This window comes from Camelus dromedarius, chromosome 9 (genome assembly GCF_036321535.1).
Source record: "Camelus dromedarius isolate mCamDro1 chromosome 9, mCamDro1.pat, whole genome shotgun sequence".
Lineage (NCBI taxonomy): Eukaryota > Metazoa > Chordata > Mammalia > Artiodactyla > Camelidae > Camelus > Camelus dromedarius.
The window spans coordinates 27280656-27301802 of NC_087444.1; the positions used below are offsets into that span (position 1 = coordinate 27280656).

The 21147-nt window shown below is 43.7% G+C and overlaps 1 long non-coding RNA gene across 1 annotated transcript in view; it reads left to right on the plus strand.

The window, feature by feature from the left end:
• Window positions 1-21147, plus strand: part of LOC116154815 (uncharacterized) — a 584547-nt gene that overhangs the window by 115365 nt on the left and 448035 nt on the right. Inside the window, exon 3 of the long non-coding RNA XR_010382264.1 lies at window positions 10074-10116. This is a non-coding gene — a long non-coding RNA (uncharacterized LOC116154815). The remainder of the gene's footprint in view (window positions 1-10073; window positions 10117-21147) is intronic.

The window sequence follows — 21147 nt, forward strand, 5'->3', positions numbered from 1 at the left end:
TCGCAGTCTTTCTGCTGAGAACTACTGGGCAGGCCATATCTGGAAACTTCTGCCTATCCCCTTAAAAAAAAGAGGGCAGAAAACTCATCTTTTCTCCCAGGCATCCCACTTCTAACTTCCAGCCCACTCAGCACTGACTTGGAATTTCTGGCCCCAGTCAAAGCTTTTGTGCCTCTTTACATAACGGCTGGGCCCCTCTGCGGAGGGGTGGGTTGAGTGACAATTTTCTGCATTGTGTCTGTGTTCCATGACTGGGTCAATAGTACATCCCTTAGGATAGGAAAAATAGCTCATGGGTGAAAACAAAACCATCATTTAAAATCCCCACACAGTCGCCCCCGCCCGCCGCGGATGGGGCTGACGTTTGGGAGCGCTGGTCTTTGGAAGAAGAACAGTGCTGAAAACGCACTCTGCCAGCATCATCGAGTCAAAGGGAAACAGATCCTCCTCCCTCCCCTGCTCTTCTCCATTCCAGCCAAACTTCCTGCACTGGTTATAAATATTTAAAGCTACAGTCAACAAAGTTTAAAGACGGGGAAGTGAGGAAACCCAATCTTGTCTGCAGTGCCTCTGTGTCCCAGGGCCTGCCTCTTCTGTCCTTCAGAGTAAGGTCAAGGCACGTGACTCAGAAGGAGCAGGTTCTCATCGTCAGGAAAGCCATCAGCCCCTGTGAGTGGCACACAGGCCTTTCATTTTATGATTCTCACTCTGTTGAGTGTCGAATGTGGAACAGCTTGCTGGAAAGAAAGCTCCTGAAGCAGCTTGCTCTGGATACGTTCAGTGCAAAAAGCACGTTTAGGAGCCCTCAGCCAAGCACTGCCAGGCTCTGTGCTGGGTTTGGGGGATGCAGGACTTCAAAAGTGCAAACCCTTCCCTCCAAGAGTTCACATTTACAGTACACGGTGATACCATGTTCCAACACTGGGCATCAGGAGGCTTATCAAAAATTACACAAAGTGCTGTGGGGCTTAAAAGATTGATTCATTCATTCAGCCAACAGTTAAAAGCACCTACTATGTGCTGGGCAGTAGGCTAACCTTCAAAGAGTCAAGGATGAAGCAGGGATGAGAGTGGGGTGCAGAAAACTTACGAGATCATAAGGCTTCACCTAAGGAGCTAGCTTTGTTGGACCTTGAAGGATGAATAGGAGTTTTCCAGGTAAAATAGTGGATAAGGATTCGGGAGAAGACATTCCTGGCAGACAGAAGTCAAGGGCAAAGGTGTGCAAGTGGCAGACATAATTAAAGAATGGGCAGAAACCAGGTGGGAGTTTCCCAGGTACGTGGGTACCTCACGGGCAAGAATCTTGTAAACCAAGAAAACACTGGATCTTACCCAAGCTGGAGACTCTGGTCCAGAGCTGGGCCACTCAGAGAGAGAGGTTTCTAAAAATTGTTCCACCCAGAGAAAATCCCTTTTTCTTATTCTCACAAATACACTGTATATTATTCACTATCTCATGAAAATGTTAAGGTCTGCTCGAACCCTAACAAAGAAGGCAGAACTCCTTGCTGGGGGAGAGAGAAGGAATTGCCTCCTGTCTCCTTTGCTTAGGAGCGGACTGTCTAGACAGGCAGTGCAAGGATTCTTCTGGCAGAGAGGGTGATGTCTGCACCCTGCAGGAGTGAAGCCTAGGAATGAAGGTTGCATAGGTCCTGCTCTGGGTCAGCAAAAATGGATATAGTGGCAAGTTAGTTTATTGCAGATGTCTTGTTGTTGGATAATATTGGTTAGGGGCAAATGTTATAGTCAGAATGTAAACCCCGGCCCAGAGGTCAGTTTCTAGCTGCCGTGAGGGGCTCACGTTCATGAACAGAACTGTCCTCCTAATGGGGGGACAACCTCAAGCCATAATTTTAAAAAGCCTTTTAATCAACAGCAAAACTTTAGTTAAATAACATTAAACACGTTTTTACGAATGACATGTGAAGTTGCTTTTGAAAATAAATTTTGTTTTGCAGCTCTTCCCTTGGTGAAAAATCTATAATTCTTCACTCAGTCTAAGTACATTATAGTTTATAAGACATTCTTATATATCTCCTCTTCTCAAGAACTTCCTGACGATTGGGGCCGAGGTTCTTAAGCCCATGACGTGGGTGAGAAGACACAAAGTCGGAGAGGTCCCGGCACTCACGGTGGCTTGGGACTGATTCTGTCTGTTTCCCCGATCCCACATCCTAATGCAAAGGGTGATTAGGTGCTTTGCCTGAAGGTTTGGGGGCCGAAAGGGCCTCATTCTGCTGCTGAGGGGCTGTGGCTTCAAGGGACATGTTTGTGTGTTGAGGCAAGTGTGTAACTTGGGGCCCAGGAGCTCTGAGCCGGCTCTGTGATTGTCCTGCAATAAGACAGCCCACTGTCTTCTGTCCTGCAGTCAGCGACAGACAGCACGGCTTTGGGGGCGTCAGTGCCCGGCTCAACAATGGTCCCAGTGGCAGTGAGGGACCCACACACGCTCAAACTCTCAGAAGTAACCAACTGGGGACCTTGCCCTTCGGAAGTGATTGAATGGCAGAGTCAAGTTTGTTGTGATTTTGTCTTTGAAGTTACCTGTAGTGACTCAGTATGGCCTGAAAGAGGCTCCTTAAGACTTTGGAAGTTGGCTTTTTTGATTCCCGGGCGCTGTGGGATTCCTCTCCGACAGCAGTTCCTTCCTCTGCTCATGCAGGGAGAAGTGCTGTGAACCAGTTCTTTCTTTACTTAATCACATTTGCCCATGACTTGTTTTTGAGGCTTCCCTATATATTGCTTTATTTTTTTTTTGCACTGCCCCCTGTTGACCATTCTGAAACGCTGTGCCCTAGTGCACGTTCTGGGCTGGGAGTGGCTTAGCTGCACTTGGAAACCCAAGAAGACGAGTCAGTTGCAATCACTTCTGTGGGATTTGTGACACGTAGGGATGAGTCATATGTTTGTTCATTCCATTTTCCATAGGCTTGTCACTTCTGTGCCTTTTGTCCCTGTGTCTATAGAGGGGGAGGAGCAGGGGGACCTGGGCATGCCTCCTTTCTGAGATAGCATTGAGGTTTCCAGTCTTTGGGGCCTCTGTCAATCCTGAGTCTCTCTCTCTCTGCCTCCTCTCACCTCTATCCACACACATATAGTTGCATGTGTGATACAGACTTTTGGAAGCTATTGCAAAGTCGGGTCACCCACGGATTCCCTTTCCCAGTTTGGACTTAAGTGTTAATGGTTTTAGTAGAAAGTGAGGAGACCTTCATCCACTCGGTGGTACATTTCTGTAGGAAAGTAACTCCAAAGGAAAATGATATCTCTTTACACAGGAATCACGAATCCCCAGCCTCTCTTGGGTGGGTTCCACCAGAATGGAAATTGTCCCCTGACCCTCTGCTGGGTAAAAAGGCACCTGGGTGTAGGGTGGGAGGACACAGTGGGCTGAGTCGTCCATGCCTTTAGAATGCTTCTGTGAAAAACGAGATGTGCTTCTTGAGATGAAAGCCCCTCAAAAGTGACTGACCTATCACAGAGTAAAATGAGTGTTTCTGCTCCAGAGTGGGTGGGTGGAACTCATATTCCAGGAACGAGGCCCATTTTCTAGACACCATGCTTCACTGGGTCATGGTGCCTGCTAACCACACACTTAGTGCTGGGGGGAAATGAGCAGACTGCCTTTAGAGTTGTCTTTTTTTTTTTTTTTTTTGCTTGATTGTTTCTTTAAAAAAGATTTGCCCAAGTCTTGGGCAAGTTAGGAAGATAGTATAGCTCAGTGAGGTCTGGCCTGAGAGTGACTGGGTTTAAATCCCAGTTTCACCTGTACTGGTTGCATGACCTTGGGCATGTGATCTCATCTCTCATCCTCAGTTTCCTCTTTCTGCAAAGTGGGAGTAACAACTTTACCTACTTGTGATAGGCTGAAAGATGACCCCCAAAGACATCCACTTCCTACTCCCTGGAACCTGTAAATGTTAGCTTATTTGGAAAAAGAGACTTTGCAGATGTGATTAAGTGCAGGATCCTGAGATGGGGAAATTATCCTGGATAATCTGGGTGGGCCCTTAATGCCATTACAAGGGTCCTTATAAGAGCGAGGCAGAGGGAAATTTCACAGGCACACAGAGGAGAAGGGAATCTGAAGATAGAAATGGACTAGAGAGAGATTTGAATATATTGGTCTTGAAAACTGGAGTGATGCAGCCATAGCCAAGGAATGTCAGTAGCCACCAGAAGCTTAAAGAGACAAAGAACAGGTTCTTCCCTGGAGCCTCCAGAAGGAACCAGCCCTCCTGACACCTTGATTTTAGTCAATGAGACTAATTTTGGACTTGTGGTTTCCAGAGCTATCAGAGAATACATTCCTGTTGTTTGAAGAAATTTGTGGTGATTTGTTACAGCAGCTGCATGAAACTAATACACACCTTCGTGGTGTTATTGAGGGGATTAAATAAGATGATGCACATAAAACATTTGGCATAGTCCTGGTGTTACATAGTACACTCTCAAGAAGTATTAGCTGTGATTATTATTTTATTTTGAAGCTGGGAGGAAGATTTGCAGAGGGCAATGGAAACTGGCTGAGGGGGTCGAAAGGGGGGGGTGTCAGATCCTGGTGGGGTCACTGTCATTTGCAAGCCCAGCTCCTGTTTTTCTCCTTTGGCAAAAGGAGGCGGCCGAGGCCTGCCCTGATCTCTTCCCCTGAGTTGTGAGGATCAAATGAGTTAATGAACGTGAAAGTGCTCTGCACGTCACCCACGTAAATTGTTAAGCTGTGGTCACAAAGACCGGGACCAAACTGAAGCAGCGTGGCCGAGGGCTGCGGAGAGCTTTGTCCCTTTGGCTCTGTGAGGTGAGGTCATCTCTTTCAGCTTTTGTTCCTGCCTCTCTGAGCTCATTTGCTGGTTTTCCCCCTAATCCCGGCCCCTTCAGCCCCGAATGGGGCTTCAGATGACAAAGCCCCACCAGCCCCAGCCAGCCATGAGCCACCCCGGGGCATATTTCTTCTTGTTTCCATTTTTAAGAGGCACAAACAAAAATAAAAACAAACCCCCAAATACACTAATCTTAAAAATGATTTGCAGTGCCCACCGCAGAGATGATGAGGTCAATGGGTTCCAGTCCCACTTAGCTGAGGTTTGAGGTGTTTTCAGTCTGTTTTTCAGGCCAGAGACCCATGAGACCCAGCATCGGGTGTCAACTTAGATGGGAACAAGTCAACCTTTGTCAAATGCTTGAAAGCGGTGAATTCATCTGTAAAGATACCCAGCCTCCCAGGAAATGTGTGGTTTTAGCCTGAGTAGGCAAAGGACAACACACAGGATGAAAACAGGCCATTTCTGCCCATCATTTGCTTTGTCTTTGACTGGTACTCCCAGTAAAATCTTCACTCTCCTTAAGATGGTCAGAGGTGTGCATTGTGAAGACTGCCATTGCTGCGGGACTTGGCAGATTCCTCCAGCTCGTTGATTCAGATCTGCTCACCTACTGGAAAAGGAAGGACCCCGTTCATACGCATTTACCTTTAACAAATATAATAATGAAAACCATTGTGTTCCAGGTATGGTGCTAGGCACTGGGGAGACACTGCTGATCTCAATGCATGTGGTTTATCCGGAGTTTGCAGTTGAGTGGGGATGACATTAGCTAAACAGTGACATGACGTTACAAATTGCAGTTTTGTGGTGCAAAGGGGCACCTAGTCCTGGAAGGGTCTCCAATGGAGATTTCTCCCAGCAGAGAGATCCCGAGTTCAACTCAGATGTCCAGGGATCTGTTGAACCAAAAGAAAGAGGAGCACATTAGCTGCAGAGAGAATGGTGTGTGCAGGGGCCCCAAAGTGGGGAAAAAACATGACGTGGAGGAGGAACCAAGTGGAAGCCAGGGTGGTGGAAAGCAGAGGAAAGAGAAGAGTCTGGGGTGAGCCTGAAGGAGGAGGAGGGGCCAAAATGGAGGTCTTGTTGGCCATGCTAGGGTGTACACGATCTGGGGAAGAAAGATTCTCCTCTTTGGTCCCACTGTCCTAGAGATGCATTAGTGTGGCCTTCCCTGTGGGCTCCCCAGGTCTGCCCAGCCCTACACTGATCTTGACACAACCCTGGCCATTAGAAGGAACCTCAAAGGCAGGCGCCCTGTAACTCCTCGGCCACCCAGCCCAACAAGAGCCTGGGCCCTGAAGCCTGGAGAATGTACCTGCCATGCTTATCCTGGGTCTTCTTTTGGCTGACTTCATGCATAAAGGTTTTGCTTCCATTTCCCCGCAGATCTAGGTCTCTATTATGAACTCAGCAAGTCTTACTCTAGCCTTGAGCTACCCCCAACCCCCACAAGTTTGTTCATTCACTCAGCAAGTATTTAGTGAGCATGTGTTATGTGCCAGGCCCCGGGCTGCAGTGCTGAGTGAAAAAAGGCCTGCTCCCTGCTCCAGAGACACTTCAAGTCCAGTGTGAGGGTGGGGGAAGCTTGGACCCTCCACGATCAGACATCATTTTCCCCTTTGCCCATTGTCCAGACTTCCTGCTGCCACCCTCCATGGACTGCCCACCAGCACGTCCCCTTATCACAGGGGCTTGGAAGTAGCCAGACTCTAGACCATTCACAGTGGTCTGCAGTGGTTCTCACTGTGTGGATCGGGGTTAGTTCCCAGCTCAGCCCCAGCTCGGTTTTCTTGCATCTTTGGCTGCCTAGCCCCAGCTTCAGATAACAAAACCATCCTGCCAAGATCTACCTCCCTGCCCTGGGGTTCCAGGTGCCCAGAAAGGCCATCTTGTCATTTCCATGGGGGCAGCAGAAGTACCCTCCAACAGTGGCATATTCCCCCTTGCCAGCAGTTAATGAACTGTTGTTGGGGCTGGTTAATGCCCTGTGAAATCAGCCATTAATTGTAGACACAACTGATTTCAGAGAGATTGCCTCAATCATGATCCTTTTATGATGATAAAGGCATAACCAAACCCACTGCCATGTTGTGTATTGGTCATGAGGGAGAGAGTCTGCAACTTGACTTTGAGTTGTGTCCTGATGGGAGTGGTCACACGCTGCTAAGCTTCTGGCAACCACACTCTTTTTTTTTTTTTTTTGATTTTAAAAATGTTCTCTCTTTTTATTTTTTTTGTATATGTATATATATTTATTATTGAAGTATAGTCAGTTTACAATGCTGTGTCAATTTCTGGTGTACAGCATAACGATTCAGTCATACCTGAACATAATAAATATTTGTTTTCATATTCTTCTTCACCATAAGTTACTATAAGATATTGAATATAGTTTCCTGTGCTATACAGTATGAACTTATTGTTTATCTATTTTACATTGTTTTATATTGTTTATCTGCAAATCTCGAACTCCCAATTTATCCTTCCCACCTCCTTCCCCCTCTGGTAACCCTAAGTTTGTTTTCTATGTATGAGTCTGTTTCTGTTTTGTAAATAAGTTCATTTGTCCTTTTTTTTTTTTTTTAGATTCCACATATTAGTGATATCATATGGTACTTTTCTTTCTTTATCTGGCTTACTTGACTTAAAATGACAGTCTTCGGATCCATCCACGTTGCTGCAAATGGCATTATTTTATTATTTTTATGTCTGAGTAGTATTCCATTGTATAAATATACCACAATTTCTTTATCCAGTCATCTGTCTATAGACAATTTAGGTTGTTTCCATGTCTTGGCTATTGTATATATTGCTGCTATGAACATTGGGGTGCATGAATCTTTTTGATTAAGGTTCTCTCTGGATATATGCCCAGGAGTGGGATTGCTGGATCATAGGGTAAGTCTATTTTTAGTCTTTTGAGGAATCTCCGTACTGTTTTCCGTAACAGCTGCACCAAACTACATTCCCGCCAACAGTGCATGAGGGAGGGTTCCCTTTTCTCCACAGCCTCTCCAGCATTTATTGTTTATGGACATTTTAATGATGGCCATTCTGACTGAGTGATACCTCATTGTAGTTTTGATCTGCATTTTCTCTGATAATTAGTGATATTGTGTATTTTTTCATGTGCCTGTTGGCCATTTGCATGTCTTCCTTGGAGAATTGCTTGTTTAGGTCTTCTGCCCATTTTTGGATTGGATTGTTTGGTTTTTTTATTATTAAGTTGTATGAGCTGTTTATATATTCTGCAAATTAAGTCTTTGTCTGTCTCATCTTTTGCGAATATTTTCTCCCATTCCGGAGGTGGTCTTTTTGTTTTGCTTCTCTGGCAACCACACTCTCAAAGCCCTGGCTGCAAAGTTAGCCACTGTGTTCCTTGGGAAACAAAAAGGTACACCTGCAACGGGCCGGCTGAAGGAGGCAGCATCGGATAATGGATTAAGCTGCTGTCAGGCTGTGGCCTTTCCTGGCCCGGTGGCTTCTGAACAGAGGTCCCAGAACCGCGGCTGGGCAGTGAAGGTTCTCCCTTGTGGTCTCTGGGCTGGCTTCTGAGAGTGATGATTTGAGACTTATTTTTCATATGTTTTGTTTCCTGGGAGAATGTAAGAGAAGCTGGCCCCTTTGTTGGTAGTGCATCCAAAACATGATCATTCATTTGTTCTTTTTACAATGGGAGTTTCATTCCTGGCAGATAGAAACCAGTCACATCCGTAGGAACATTCATAGTGTCTCGGAGCTGTCCCTAACCACACTGCTAAGATTTTTCAGCTCTCTGCCTTCAAGTCTCGCAGCTATTTCCAGAGCCCCAGAGAGTGTCTGTGTAAACTGTTGAGGAGGTTCTTAGGGGCCCCTGTCCCCCGGCTCTTAGAGATGGTGCCTGGAAGTATCACCCCCTTAGTCACTGGCTCTGCATTCACCGGCACTCGGGCTGCATCAGATCATAACCCAAATAACGTCCAAGAGGAATGGTGACCATAAAAGGTTTCTGAAGCATAATAGCAGGACCATTAGTCTGTTTTACAGAGATCAGCTAGGTCAGGCTGGGTAAGGATGTCAGTGTGTGTTCATAGCCAGGAGGTTTACAATACTGAAATACTGAAGTTGCCCTGCGTGATAACAACATAGGATTAGCAAAATGCATGTGGGTATTTCAGTAAGGTAGAATCCTATGCAGCATTTAATATGATTATTAAAATCTATGCTTATTGACATGGGAAAAATGCCTATGGTATATTACTGAGTAGAAAAAAGCAGGTAGCCAAATATACTTGATCCTGTTTTATGGAAAACGTGCACAAGTGTGGGTATGTGAGTGTGATGGTCTTTATTGATACCCTCCTCCCCTCATGTTACAGTGCTTATTCTGGGAGATTGAAGATGACTTTGAAATTCCTCCTGATGCTTTTGAGTAGTGTCTGAATTTATTGAGACAAGCATGCTTTGATTTTATAATAAGAAAAATAGTCTCTTTTTAAACATTTATTGAAACCTGCTCTATTTTATTTACTGTAATAAAATGATATTAAAGGAAGTAAGTCAGAGAAATATCATATGATATCACTTATATGTGGAATCTAAAAAAAGATACAATATAAACTTCTTAACAAAAACAGAAACAGACTCACAAACATGGAAACAAACTTATAGTTGCCAAAGGGGAAAGGAGGGGGAGGGATGACTATGAATTTGGAATTTGGGATTAGCAGATACACACTACTATATATAAAATAGATAAACAACAAGGACCTACTGTCTAGCACAGGGAACTATTTTCAATTTCCTACAATAACCTATAATGAAAAAGAATCTGAAAAATAATACATATATATATATGTATAAGTGAAACACTGCTGTACACCTGAAACATTGTAAATCAACTATACTTCAATGAAAAATTAAAGCACTCACACACAAATTGTATCTTATCAGGATTTTCTAAAGCTTTTTACATTACTTGCCCTTATTGGCCAAATTAAGACATAATACTATTAGAAAAAAATTTTTTTTTAATTTAGAAAATAACATCTCCAAAGAATTTGAAAGATTAAGTTATAAAAGTTGAAAAATAAATGGCTTGCATATTTTATGGATTATATTATAAATGGAAACCAAATATCAACTGGGCAGCTTCAGAGAGAGTAGACTTGGCTGGAAGTGGGGTGTGGGGGAGGGGGTCCATGCTAATTTGAGACAGAGATACAGGTGAGGAGTTGGGTAGCAAATTATGTTTTTTTTTTTTTACAGTAACAGTGGGCGTAGATGTCATATAAGGATCTGCTGTGGCCATGTAAGTGATTCGGGGGCAAACAAGCCTGGACATTTGTGACATGACTGAAATTTTCATTCTGTCTTTAATTTAGACTTTTCTTGAATTTGTGCATAATTTCAGATTGCGCTATGCCTTTTCCTGGTAATCTTTTATTCTGTCTCCAAATATTGAGCTTTTGCTTGGCTCCCTAGCTGAGAAGTGGCTGTGCGCAGATACCCAGGGAAATGATTGTCATTCCTGTGTCTCCTTAAATGAGGTCTTTTTCTTGTTAAACGTCATTGCATGCAAACTTCATTTTAAAATTCGGCAGCACAGTGGGAACTTCAGCCGGTGGTGTTTTGAATTCCAATGCAAGAAGTTATTTCTTTAATGAAATTTGATGCAAAGTGCAAAACCTGAAATCTGAAATCAATATTGTGAATCTATGTTTTAGCTAAGTTATCAAGCGGCTGGAAGGAGGGAGCAGGAATTTTTTCAAACAAATTAACTAAAATTAAATATTTAAAAAGTTATCTTTGGGGCTGAATATAAACAATAACAACAAACATACATTTAAAAATGGCTTTAAAATCATGATCAGAGGAAAATTCCTAAATAATAAGGATCAATCTCATTTTATTAATGATTGAACAAAAATGGTATTTATTCCACAAATCCTATCTTTTCTACTAAAAAAAAAATTCTATATCTGTCTGAAGTTCTCTAGCTTTGGGAAGATATTTCACAAATAAAACATATTCTGATTGGAAGTGGACCTAATAAAAATGTTGCAAGACCTGGGTCAAAAATAAAAAACCAGGGAACCCTCCAAATTATCTCTTTACAGTGTATCCTCTTTCCATTGATGGAGACACTCTGTTCTTTATTATCTGCACTAACGCAGCTTTAAAATAACTTCTTTCATTGTTTCATGTATCTATATTTTGTCTCTCTAGCGAGATTTCAGGCTCTTGAGGGTAAGGACCATTTAGCTCTGTTTCTCTGATAATTCCCACTACTTGGGATGTCAGGAGAGCTAGGGACCTGTCAGGTGCTTCACAATTATTTATTCACTCGGCAAGAAAGAGGTGGAATTAGAAAGGAATAGGTTTCATTTTCCATATGACTTGTCAACTCCAGTTGATTGCTAATAGCTTCTTGGAGCCCCAAGTTAAGAAAGATTCTGAGGATGAGTTGGTACCACATGCAGAGTATTGTGGTTGATGGGGGTGAGGACTGTCCAGGGTGCAAGAGTGGTGGTACCTCTGCTGTGTTCAGTCCCTGTCCCTGAAAAAACCAACCCCAGACCCACACCGTTGGGCTCTCTGTTGGGTGAGATAAACATATCTCATCATTTAAGCCACTTTTAATCAATTTTTCTACCCATCGATAAAGGTGCCCCATATGCTACAATCTCCTTTTCACCAATCTGAAAACATCAATAGAAAATTTTTTGACTTATAAAAATTATATTTTCCCATTAAGAAATTAATATGTTTTAATGAAATGCCACATGAGATAAAAGGTATCCAAAATTCTCAAATATTGATTCTCTACTTCCTAGTTGAGTGACTTCTGCTTAAGTTTTCTTAAAGTGTGCCAAGTCTGTGTTTACTAATTTGTAAAAACAGGACAATGTATATATCTCATGGAATTATGAGAATTAAATAAGCTAATTCAAGCACTTGAACACATGTAATGTAGAGCAGGTGTCCCACTCAGCTGGGTTTCTCTCTTTTCTAACCTCCTTGAGGAAGTTTAACCTCAGCCACTTTGTAGAAACATCTGCTTTACTTGGTTGCTGGAGCTCGGTCCCAGTATCTCTTCACAGAGAGATCGGGAAGCTCTGGAGGGAGGGAGTGGACGGCTTTCCCTTTGGACTGATGGCTTTCTTCACAGAGCTGTGTGGTGGTCCTGCCCTCACACCCCCAGCTCCAGCGCAGCTGAAAGGCAATCTAATCAGAAGAAGAAATTCAATGCAAACTAATACGCAATTGGGAAATCTCCTGAGTCTGTGCGATTTACACTTTGGAAGATTTTCACTCTTTATTGCTGGCGCTTCTGATAAATTAAAGAGAGATGAGCTGTTCCTCAGCCAAAGAAACCCTTGCATTCAAATTCAAATTTAAACTTTTCCTGTGTTTGCTCTGTCAGACCCATTGGACTGTGTCAGAAGGGACTTGAGCCATGTGACACTGTCTTGTATTTTTATTTTTATCTTCTTGGTCAAAAAGGTCCCATTGACTTTTTCTGCAGTATTGCAGTTTGTCACTAGAATGATGTTCTCTAGTACAGGGGAAGTCACTGAAGCTGCGACTTCCCCTGTACTAGAGAAATGTTAAGAGAACATTTGAGAATTGATTCAGCAACTAACAGCGTTCCATAATAGTTAGGAGAATGGGTTTAAAGTCCAGACAGATTTGGTTGCTAATCCTACCGCTTAACAGCTCTATGACCTTGAACAAATGACCTCTTCAAGCCTTTGCTTCCACATCTGTGAAATGGAGATGATGCTTGCACTGTTTAACCACAGCTGTATACAAACCTACCAACAGCAACCTTTTTTTTTTTTTTCTCAAACATCTGTGTGTCAGACGAACTCGTCTGCACTTGGTTGGGTGACCCTGCTCCACATGTCCCTTGTCCTTCTTGGAACAGCTGGCTAGCTGAAGCATGCTCTTCCTAAGGTGATGGTGGGGGCTGGGAGCATGAGCCCAGTCACTCAAGCTCTGGTCAAGCCTTTTGTTATGCTGGCTACCATTTCATTGACCAAAGCAGGTTCCATGGCCAAGGGCAAAGTCAGGGGGTAGGGAATTATGTTCCTTCCTCCTCCCTCCAGACTCCCTCCTCCTCCCTCATCTCCCCCTCCTCCACCTTTCTCCTCTTTCCTCCTCCCTCCTTCCCCTCTTCCTCCTTCCATTCCTTCTCCTCTCCTCTCCCCTCTCTCCGGCCCCCCCATTCCTTCCCCCACTCCCCACTCCCTTCTCCTCCTGCTCTTCCTCTTCTGCTTCTTCTCTCTCTGAGCAATTTGAGGAGAAAAAAATCATATTTTATTAACCTCCCTCCACCTGGCACCTTGTAGGTTTCTGATACATGTTGACTTAAAAACCATAAGGCAGTTTGCACTGAGCTTGTGTAAATGTGTGTGCTCATGCACACCCACACACATACACACACGTGCACGTGGTTCGAAGACATTGGGCTGTCTTTACTTATGAAGAAAAAAAATGACCTCCGTCTTGTCAAATGCTTCAGGAGAGAAAAAACATTTTCTCTTTTATGCCATCATTTGCTCAGAGGCAGATCCCGAGTGTTCATTCAGATGTTTCTGCTGCCCCTATTATCTTGTACAAAAGCTCTCCATTTGGGAATAGTTGCAGGTTTCCTTGTCATTCTCCAGCTCTGGTTTATATAAAAATGGATCATTTGTTGAGGCAAACTTCAAAGTCAGAGAACGCCCTAAGTTATAAATGGTTCCGTCTTTTAATTCAGGCATAATCCTATTAGAGACACAGCTCTCAGGGCTGGGGAATCCTTTTAGGACTCTTTGATCAAGGGAGCATTTTTGAGTTCAGTGGCTTCAGCTGTCCAAGCCCTAAAAATAACAGGGAACCCATTTAATACCTGGAAATGTCAATTTCTCTCATTTCTGGTGAAAGAAGTCTATTCTCAAGTGGACCAGTACCCGTTTCTGAATTCAGAGGAAAAGTGGGAAGCAGGCACGGGACTGTGCTGTATTTCCAAAGTCAGGCCCACTGTGGGGGACTAACCCTTGCTGATCCGCCAAATAACTTTGAGTGGCATTGAATTATTTCCAAAGGCATTTGGTACCCTACTTGTTCATTGACCATCTTCAAACGTACATTCTGATTGATTATATGAGATAAAAGTTTCAGTTTGGTCTTTGTCTCTAGCTTATCAAAATCTTATAAACTTTTCTGTTTCCCAGAGATCATCAGCCAATCTTTCCCTAAGCCTCGAAGACTCCCTAAGTTCTGCCAGCCTCTGCCTCCTCACATCCCCCCATCACCCCTGGCTCATCACTGCCTCACTCACTCTGTACCACCATGAGGTGGGCCTCTTTGCTGTGTTAACACACCAAACACATTCCCTGTAAACTTAGCACACTGTGTTCCCTTTGTTCTGGGGTTTCTTCCCCCATTAATCCATGGGATTCAGTCCCTCACCTCCTCTGATCTTTAATCAAATGCCGCCTTTTCCTGAGGCTGCTCTGCCCACCCCGTTTCCAATGGCCTCCCATCTCTCGCATCTCTCTCTTCCTGCTCTGCTTCATTTTATTTGCATAGCCCTTTTCATCACCTGTTGTACTGTAGGGTTGCTTATTTGTTTACTGTTTGTCTCCCTCATGAGAAGGTAAGCTTCATATTTGCAGGAATTTTTGTCAGTTTGGTTCACTGCCATATGCCCAAGACTTAGAATGGTGCCTAGCACACAGAAGATGCTCATTAAAATTTTTGTTGAATGGACAAATGAAAGAACTGATTTTTGACATTGGCAAGTGATATTATTTAGTTAGAGTTTGATAAAACTGCTCTGTTTGCATTGTTATTATTTTTATCTGCACTTTCTATTTAAGGCAAGTGACACTAACATCTGGGCCCACAGTTCCTTGTTCAGAATTCTTTTAAAATTCCACACTCTGATTTCTCCATTATCTGTCAAGGCTCTGAGTTCATGGAATATTCAACACACTCTTGAGATCGTTTACAGTGGAGATGAAATATGGATCTCACTGGGTTTTGAAATGCATATTTTGAGGCCCTTTATCAATTTATATTTTTCACTTTTTTCTGAGTTTTTTTCATGTACAGTCCGCATTTTTCATGATCTGGAGAAGAGGGATGTGTGCTTTTCTTGGGGGCTTACCTCAAGAATTCACCAATCAGGTTTAGATTTGAACCATACCCCAAGTGCCATATTGGAAGGTGGGGTTCCACAGTGCGCTTGTCTCAGATCAAGCACGTGAGGCTTGTCCAGACACACAGAGAATTTATTCTGATGGAACACCAGCACCACAGAAATGACAAATGGTGGAGGAAATCTTTAGGGAGGCAAAAAATTCAAGGCCTGAGCTTGACAAAGATTTGAGGCTGAAGTCTGCAGCTCCAGTTAAACCAGTTCAGTATGCGAACCGTCCACACCCAACTATGTGCAGTGACCCAATTCATTCATTAGGAAACAAAATTCGTTGAGCTCCTACGACGTGCCACACACTGTGCCAAGTGCTGGTCACCAGGGATGAAGAGACAGATAAGACCCCTGTGTTCATGGAGTTTAACACCTAGCGGATGGGGTGGTGTATTAGCCCGGTAATGATCCAGTCACAACCTGGGGGAAGGTATGTGGAGGGAAAGCACAGAGAGAAGCAGCAGAGACTAACAGCAAGGACGAGGGGTCTGACTCAGACTCGGGGTGACGGCATCTAGGGTGCAAACTGGAGGTCTGACCAGGCCACGGTGTGAACCCCAGCCTCTGCCCTCTCCTTTCTGCCCCCCGGAAGAGAGTTACTTCCATAATTTACTCAGCTGTTCACTCCTAGGCCGGTGGTTGTCCAGCCTGGCTGAGGATTGCAATCTCTGAGGGAGGTCACAAGTGTACAGCCCCGGGACCCTTCACAAACGAAGGGACTCTGACTCTCCAGGGTTGGGCCCAGGGAATCTGCAGTTTGAAAATGTACCAGCAAAATTCTTTGGCTAGCGCAGTTTTGGGACCCAGGTTTAGCCATCCAGGAAAGCTTCTGGGAGTGATTCCCCCCACTTCACCCACCAGATAACTTTCCTGGAACAATCTGGCTTACATGCCAGCCTCTGCCTTCTCTCCCTCATTTTTTACCGTCATTGTTCTGGAGCCCAACCACCCTGGGCCCCAGTAATCCATTCACCTTTCTCTGTCTGGGAGCCCCTTGGGGGCAGGGCTGGGGTTTTCATGATTCTGTCCCCAGCGTGCAGCACAGGGCCATTCCTCACGAGAGACTAAATGAGTTATAATCGTAACCAGCACGTAGGTGGGTGCTCACTGTGGGCCCAGCATCTTCCTGATACTTACAGAGCTCACTACATCCTCCCAAATTCCCCAGGAGGTAGATGCTGCCATTATCCCTACTTTACGAAAGGGCAAACAGACACAAAGAGACTAAGCAATGCAAACATGTAGCTGTAAGTGGCAGAACCAGGCAGCCTGATCTTAGAATCCGGACCCTCGATCATCGATCATCATGCCCTCAATACATGAATGAATGAAGCAATGAATGAGTGAATGATTTCTGTGTCACCCCGTCCCATTTTATTCTTAAACAACTAGTACATAGTGTGTTGGGGAAACCCTTAAAGCGATAGGAAGCTTTACTCCCTGCTAACCTAAACCCTGTTTTGGCTTATCCCTGGCTTTTGAAGATTTTATTACAAATTCCTTGAGACAGGCACTGGATAGAAAGTTCCACAGGGAGAATTTCCTAGTAAGTAGCCTCTGTCTTTCTCCTCCCTCACCCCAACATCACTGGTCTCGTAAGGCACATTGTTAAACTGTTGGATAGCCACTGTTGATATTTACAGTTGTTCCAAGCAGCTGGGGCAAGATATGGGGAACTAACCTTAGTTTATCAAACCTGACACACAGAAGGAGTCTCTATGGGCCTTCCCTGAAGTCCGAAAGTGCCCAGAACCCTCTCCTCTTGCATCTTGTGCCACGTAGATAAGATGCAGTTGTCATTCACTCAGCACTCCCGTGCACCAGGCACCGCGCAGGTAAAATGCCTGCCACCACTTAGCTCACGGGGGCACCTTGGTTGGATGCCGACCCACCAGACGTTGCCGGTCTCCTGATTCATTGGTACTCAACCTTCGGTCATATCTAAATCACCTGGAGACCCTGGTGCTGTCCTACCTCAAGGACCTTGGCCGCTGTGCCTGAGTAGCTTTGCAGGTGATTCTGATACACACTTACATTTGAGTTCCTCTGGACCAAGACAGTGGTCCTCACACTTTAGGGCCCATCACCGTTGGTGGGGGAGCTTTTAAATGCCGAGCACGCTGGTGCCCAGGTAATCCTGACTCAGGTCACGTCTCGGGCTCGTTCCCACATGCAGCATGCCTGTGGCCTGGGAAGGCAATGGGGTCATGGCTGTCCTGAGCCTTGAATACTCCAGCCCCCCTTCCCTGCAATGCCCTTCAGTCCTCTGTGGGAAGATCTGGGAGTGCCTAACACCCTGGGAGGACGGCCCGGGAAGGGAGGCTTTGTTAAGATAAGGAGGGCTCTGCCTTTTGTTTTGAATACTGGCTTTTGGGTTGTGTCTGCTTTCTGAAACCCAGATGAATGTGGTTTACTAAACCCATGAAGGCCAAGGCTAGCTTTTTGTTCTGTGTGGGTTTAGGTTAAGGTTGGCCTTGTCTCTAGTGAACCATGTTCTGTGTTACATTGTCCTAAGCCCGTTCACACCCAGCCTCTCTTCCGATCCTCCCAAGTTCAGCAAGGTTGGAGGGATGGATTTTATAAAAGGGACTGAGGTAAAAGAGAGATAAGTGACCTGCTCAGCGGCTGCAGGGGAATGAATTAGGTAGCCGGGGCAGTAACCCGGGACTCGTGGCTCCCATGTGGTGCTGGAATAGACTGTGCTGGTCCCTCCACACCGGCTGCCGTGACAGCCAGTGGTCCTTGCTGTCTGGGGCTGAAGGTGCGGATGGGGGGAAATCTCCAAAAACTGCTCCTAACAAGGTGTTCCCAAACTTCAGCTTCTACCAGAAGCCGCGGCGACACTAGCTAGACTTAGGGCTCTGGTGACAAATTGGCAGTAATGAAATCTCAATATCTGCCCACGAAGAGAAAAGCAAAAAATCCATAAGGGGCCCTGATGGACCATTAGGTGTTAATAGGAATAATACAAATGCCCAACAGAGTACATTACTGAACTGAGTGAGCCTCGCCTCACCTGACACAATCAAAACGTCTCAGTATTTAACTATACACCACGTGTGTTGGCTTGAGAATGACAACGACTAAGATGAGGGAGGTGGTTATACATATATATGTTAGACTGGAAATAACAATACCTAAGATGAGGGAGGCAGGACTGTAAAAGTTAATGATCATTCGTCTTTAGTCTTTCACTGAAGGGATGAATTTGGACAAGTTATTGAAACTCTCCGAGCTTCTGTTACTATCTATAAAATGGGAGCAATCATGCTCCCTTGCGGGGTTTTTGGCAAGATGGAAAGAGGTCATGCGATCCCATTGTCTTGACTTGCATTTCCCTGACTTCTAGGTGAACTGAACACCTTTCCCTGTATGGCTGTCAGAGGTTCTTTTGTGAGCCGCCTGTCCCCTTGCTAGGTTCCATCTTCTTTCGAGTTGTTGACCTAGATGTTTAAATGTTAATCTTTTTGTCAGATATGTTTGCAAATATTGTCTCCCGATTTCTTTTTTTTTTTTAAACAGCTGTGTTGAGGTATAATTTATATACTAAAAGTCCAGTCATTGTAAGGGTACCATTCAAGGATTTTTTTTTTTCGGTAAATATATAGAGTTGTGCAGCCATTACCACAGTCTACTTTTAGACATTTTCCACCAAACCAGAAATTTCCCTGTGCTCATTTTCAGCTAATCCATGCTCCCATCCCCCAGCCTTAGGCAACCACTAATCTGCTTTCTGTCTCAAAAAGTTTGCCCTTTGTAGACGTTTCATAGCAATGAAACCATACAATATGTATCCGTTCCCATCTGGCTTACTTCACTTGGCATCACGATTGCTATGTTCATCTACGCTGTAGCTTGTGTCAGGACTCATTTCTTTTTTATTGTTGGGTAGTATTCCATTGGGAGGATGTTCTCTCCAGCCTTTGCTCTGTGTGTGTGTGTGTGTGTGTGTGTGTGGTGTGTAAAGCCTCAGCCAGCAATATGGTGCTTTCCGCCAAGACCAAAGCCTCAGGCAAGTAGAGCTGTTGGCCCTCTCTGCCTCTGAGATAATCATCTCCACCAATAACACCACTGGGCTTTCATGTTGCCCTGGTAGGTGTGTGAAGCTGCCACTCCTTACAGTTTTCCATCCTGGCACAGCCTCTGCCAACCTAGCTTGCAGAGGGGCAATAACCCCATGATGATAGTGGTGATGGTGGTGGAGGTGGTGGTTATGGTGGTGATGCTGGTGGTGATGGAGATGGTGGTGGTGGTGATGGTGGTGAGTGAGGTGAGTGATGATCCAATTCCAGGCCAGAATGTTGCAGAGTGGGTCCCACTGTTTTTATTTAAAGTCCAGCAGTTTTACAAGCATAAACACTTTTCAGATTGTTATTTGACTTTGGCAATTTCCAGTGTACTGAAATGGTAGTTTTGGCCTTTTTTTTTTTTTTTTTTTGCAGCTCTAGAGTTGCTTTTGCGGAACTGATTTGCCAGTCTCCTCCTTCAACCATAGCTGGAAGGCTCGCCCTGCTTCCCAGTATCTTAATTGTCTGTTAAGTGAGCTGTGGGGTTTATATAATGATTTCAGTTTTTGTGTAGACACACGTAGTCGTGTTTCTGTTTTGGCATCTGTGTTTTTTTTGCTTGTTAGGGAGACTTCCTCCATCCTGAGATCATTAACAAATTCCCTTATATTTTCCTCTAATATTTTTATAGCTCTGTGACTTACGTTTAAAGGCTCTTGATTCACGTGAAATTGCTTTCTGGAAGGGTTGTACACATTTATAATTCCACCAGCAAATTATCGGAGTTTTTTTTTAAACCACATCTTAGCTTGTGTTAAAATGTGTGTGTATTCTTTCACCATTAAAGTTGATTGTTTCTTAATTAGTTGTTTATCTTGTTTTATGAGTTCATGATATTTGCCAAACACCTCGTATGAAGTCTTTATACACAGAAGATATTGAGCGTTCACTTATCATATTTGCTGTAAATATTTCACCAATATGCTGTTTGGCTATTAATTAAATACCTTTTTATAATAGCAATACAAAAGCATTTTAGAAAAATGAGAAAATAAACGTGGTTTCATTTATACCTTATAGTATTTATACTTTTCCTGGTTGGTGTAATTGTACACACATATTTAGCCAAAAAGATTGTGTGGCGTATATATTTTCAATGCCTGTGTCATGAACTTCTCTCACAGTCACTTCATCCTCAACATAATTTTAATGATTGAAAAGTATCTTATATGGATATACTGAAATTTATTTAATTCACTTCCTTTGGTTGGTCTTTGCAATGTTTTACTCTTACGTATAACACTCTGAAGAACAAAACTAGCTAAATTGTCATGGATCTCTTATTTATTTCCTAGTTGGCTTTGTCAGAGAGCACATCAGTTTCTGAAGCTTCTGATACCTGTTGACAAATTGGCCTCTAGAAAATTTATTCCAATTTACATTCCCACTGGTGGTATGTAAGAGAAACTTTTCTCCTAGAACAGAAGCAGTTATCATTTTAATAAAATCTCTGCAAATTTGGGAGGCAAAATTGTATCCTTTCAATGTTTTTAGAATACATTCATAAATGTCTATATTTTTGTAGAAAGTAAAGTGTGTAAATACATGTATATGTGCACACACACACATATATATACTTATCTATGTTTTTATGTGCATATAACTTTTTTTAATTTGCAAGTATTTAGTTACTAATAGGGTTAGACATTTTTCAGTTTAAGCAATTACAGGTCTTTTATGAATAGCCTCATCATGTCACTTGCCCAGTTTTAAAATGAGTATTGATCTTTTTCTTATTTACTTATGGTCTTTATATGTTTTCACTTTACAATATGAGACTGCAGTATTTTGTAGTGTACCTTTCTTAATTTAGACTATGTAGTTACTATAATTCCTTATCAACAGTATAATTTTTATATTCATATCACGAAGATGGTACCTCTTTACCTCCTACCGTTATTCTCTTCCTGTTACACAAATCACTCAGAAAGTCTCCAGTTCTCCACCCTTTCTGGTGTCTGTGCCCTTCGCAGTGGGACTTTGCAACTCCCCCAGAGATGGAGTCTTCAGCCTGTGCTGCCTCTAAGACTTGTTTGGCCGACAGAATGGGGTAGAAGTGACAATGTGCCATGAG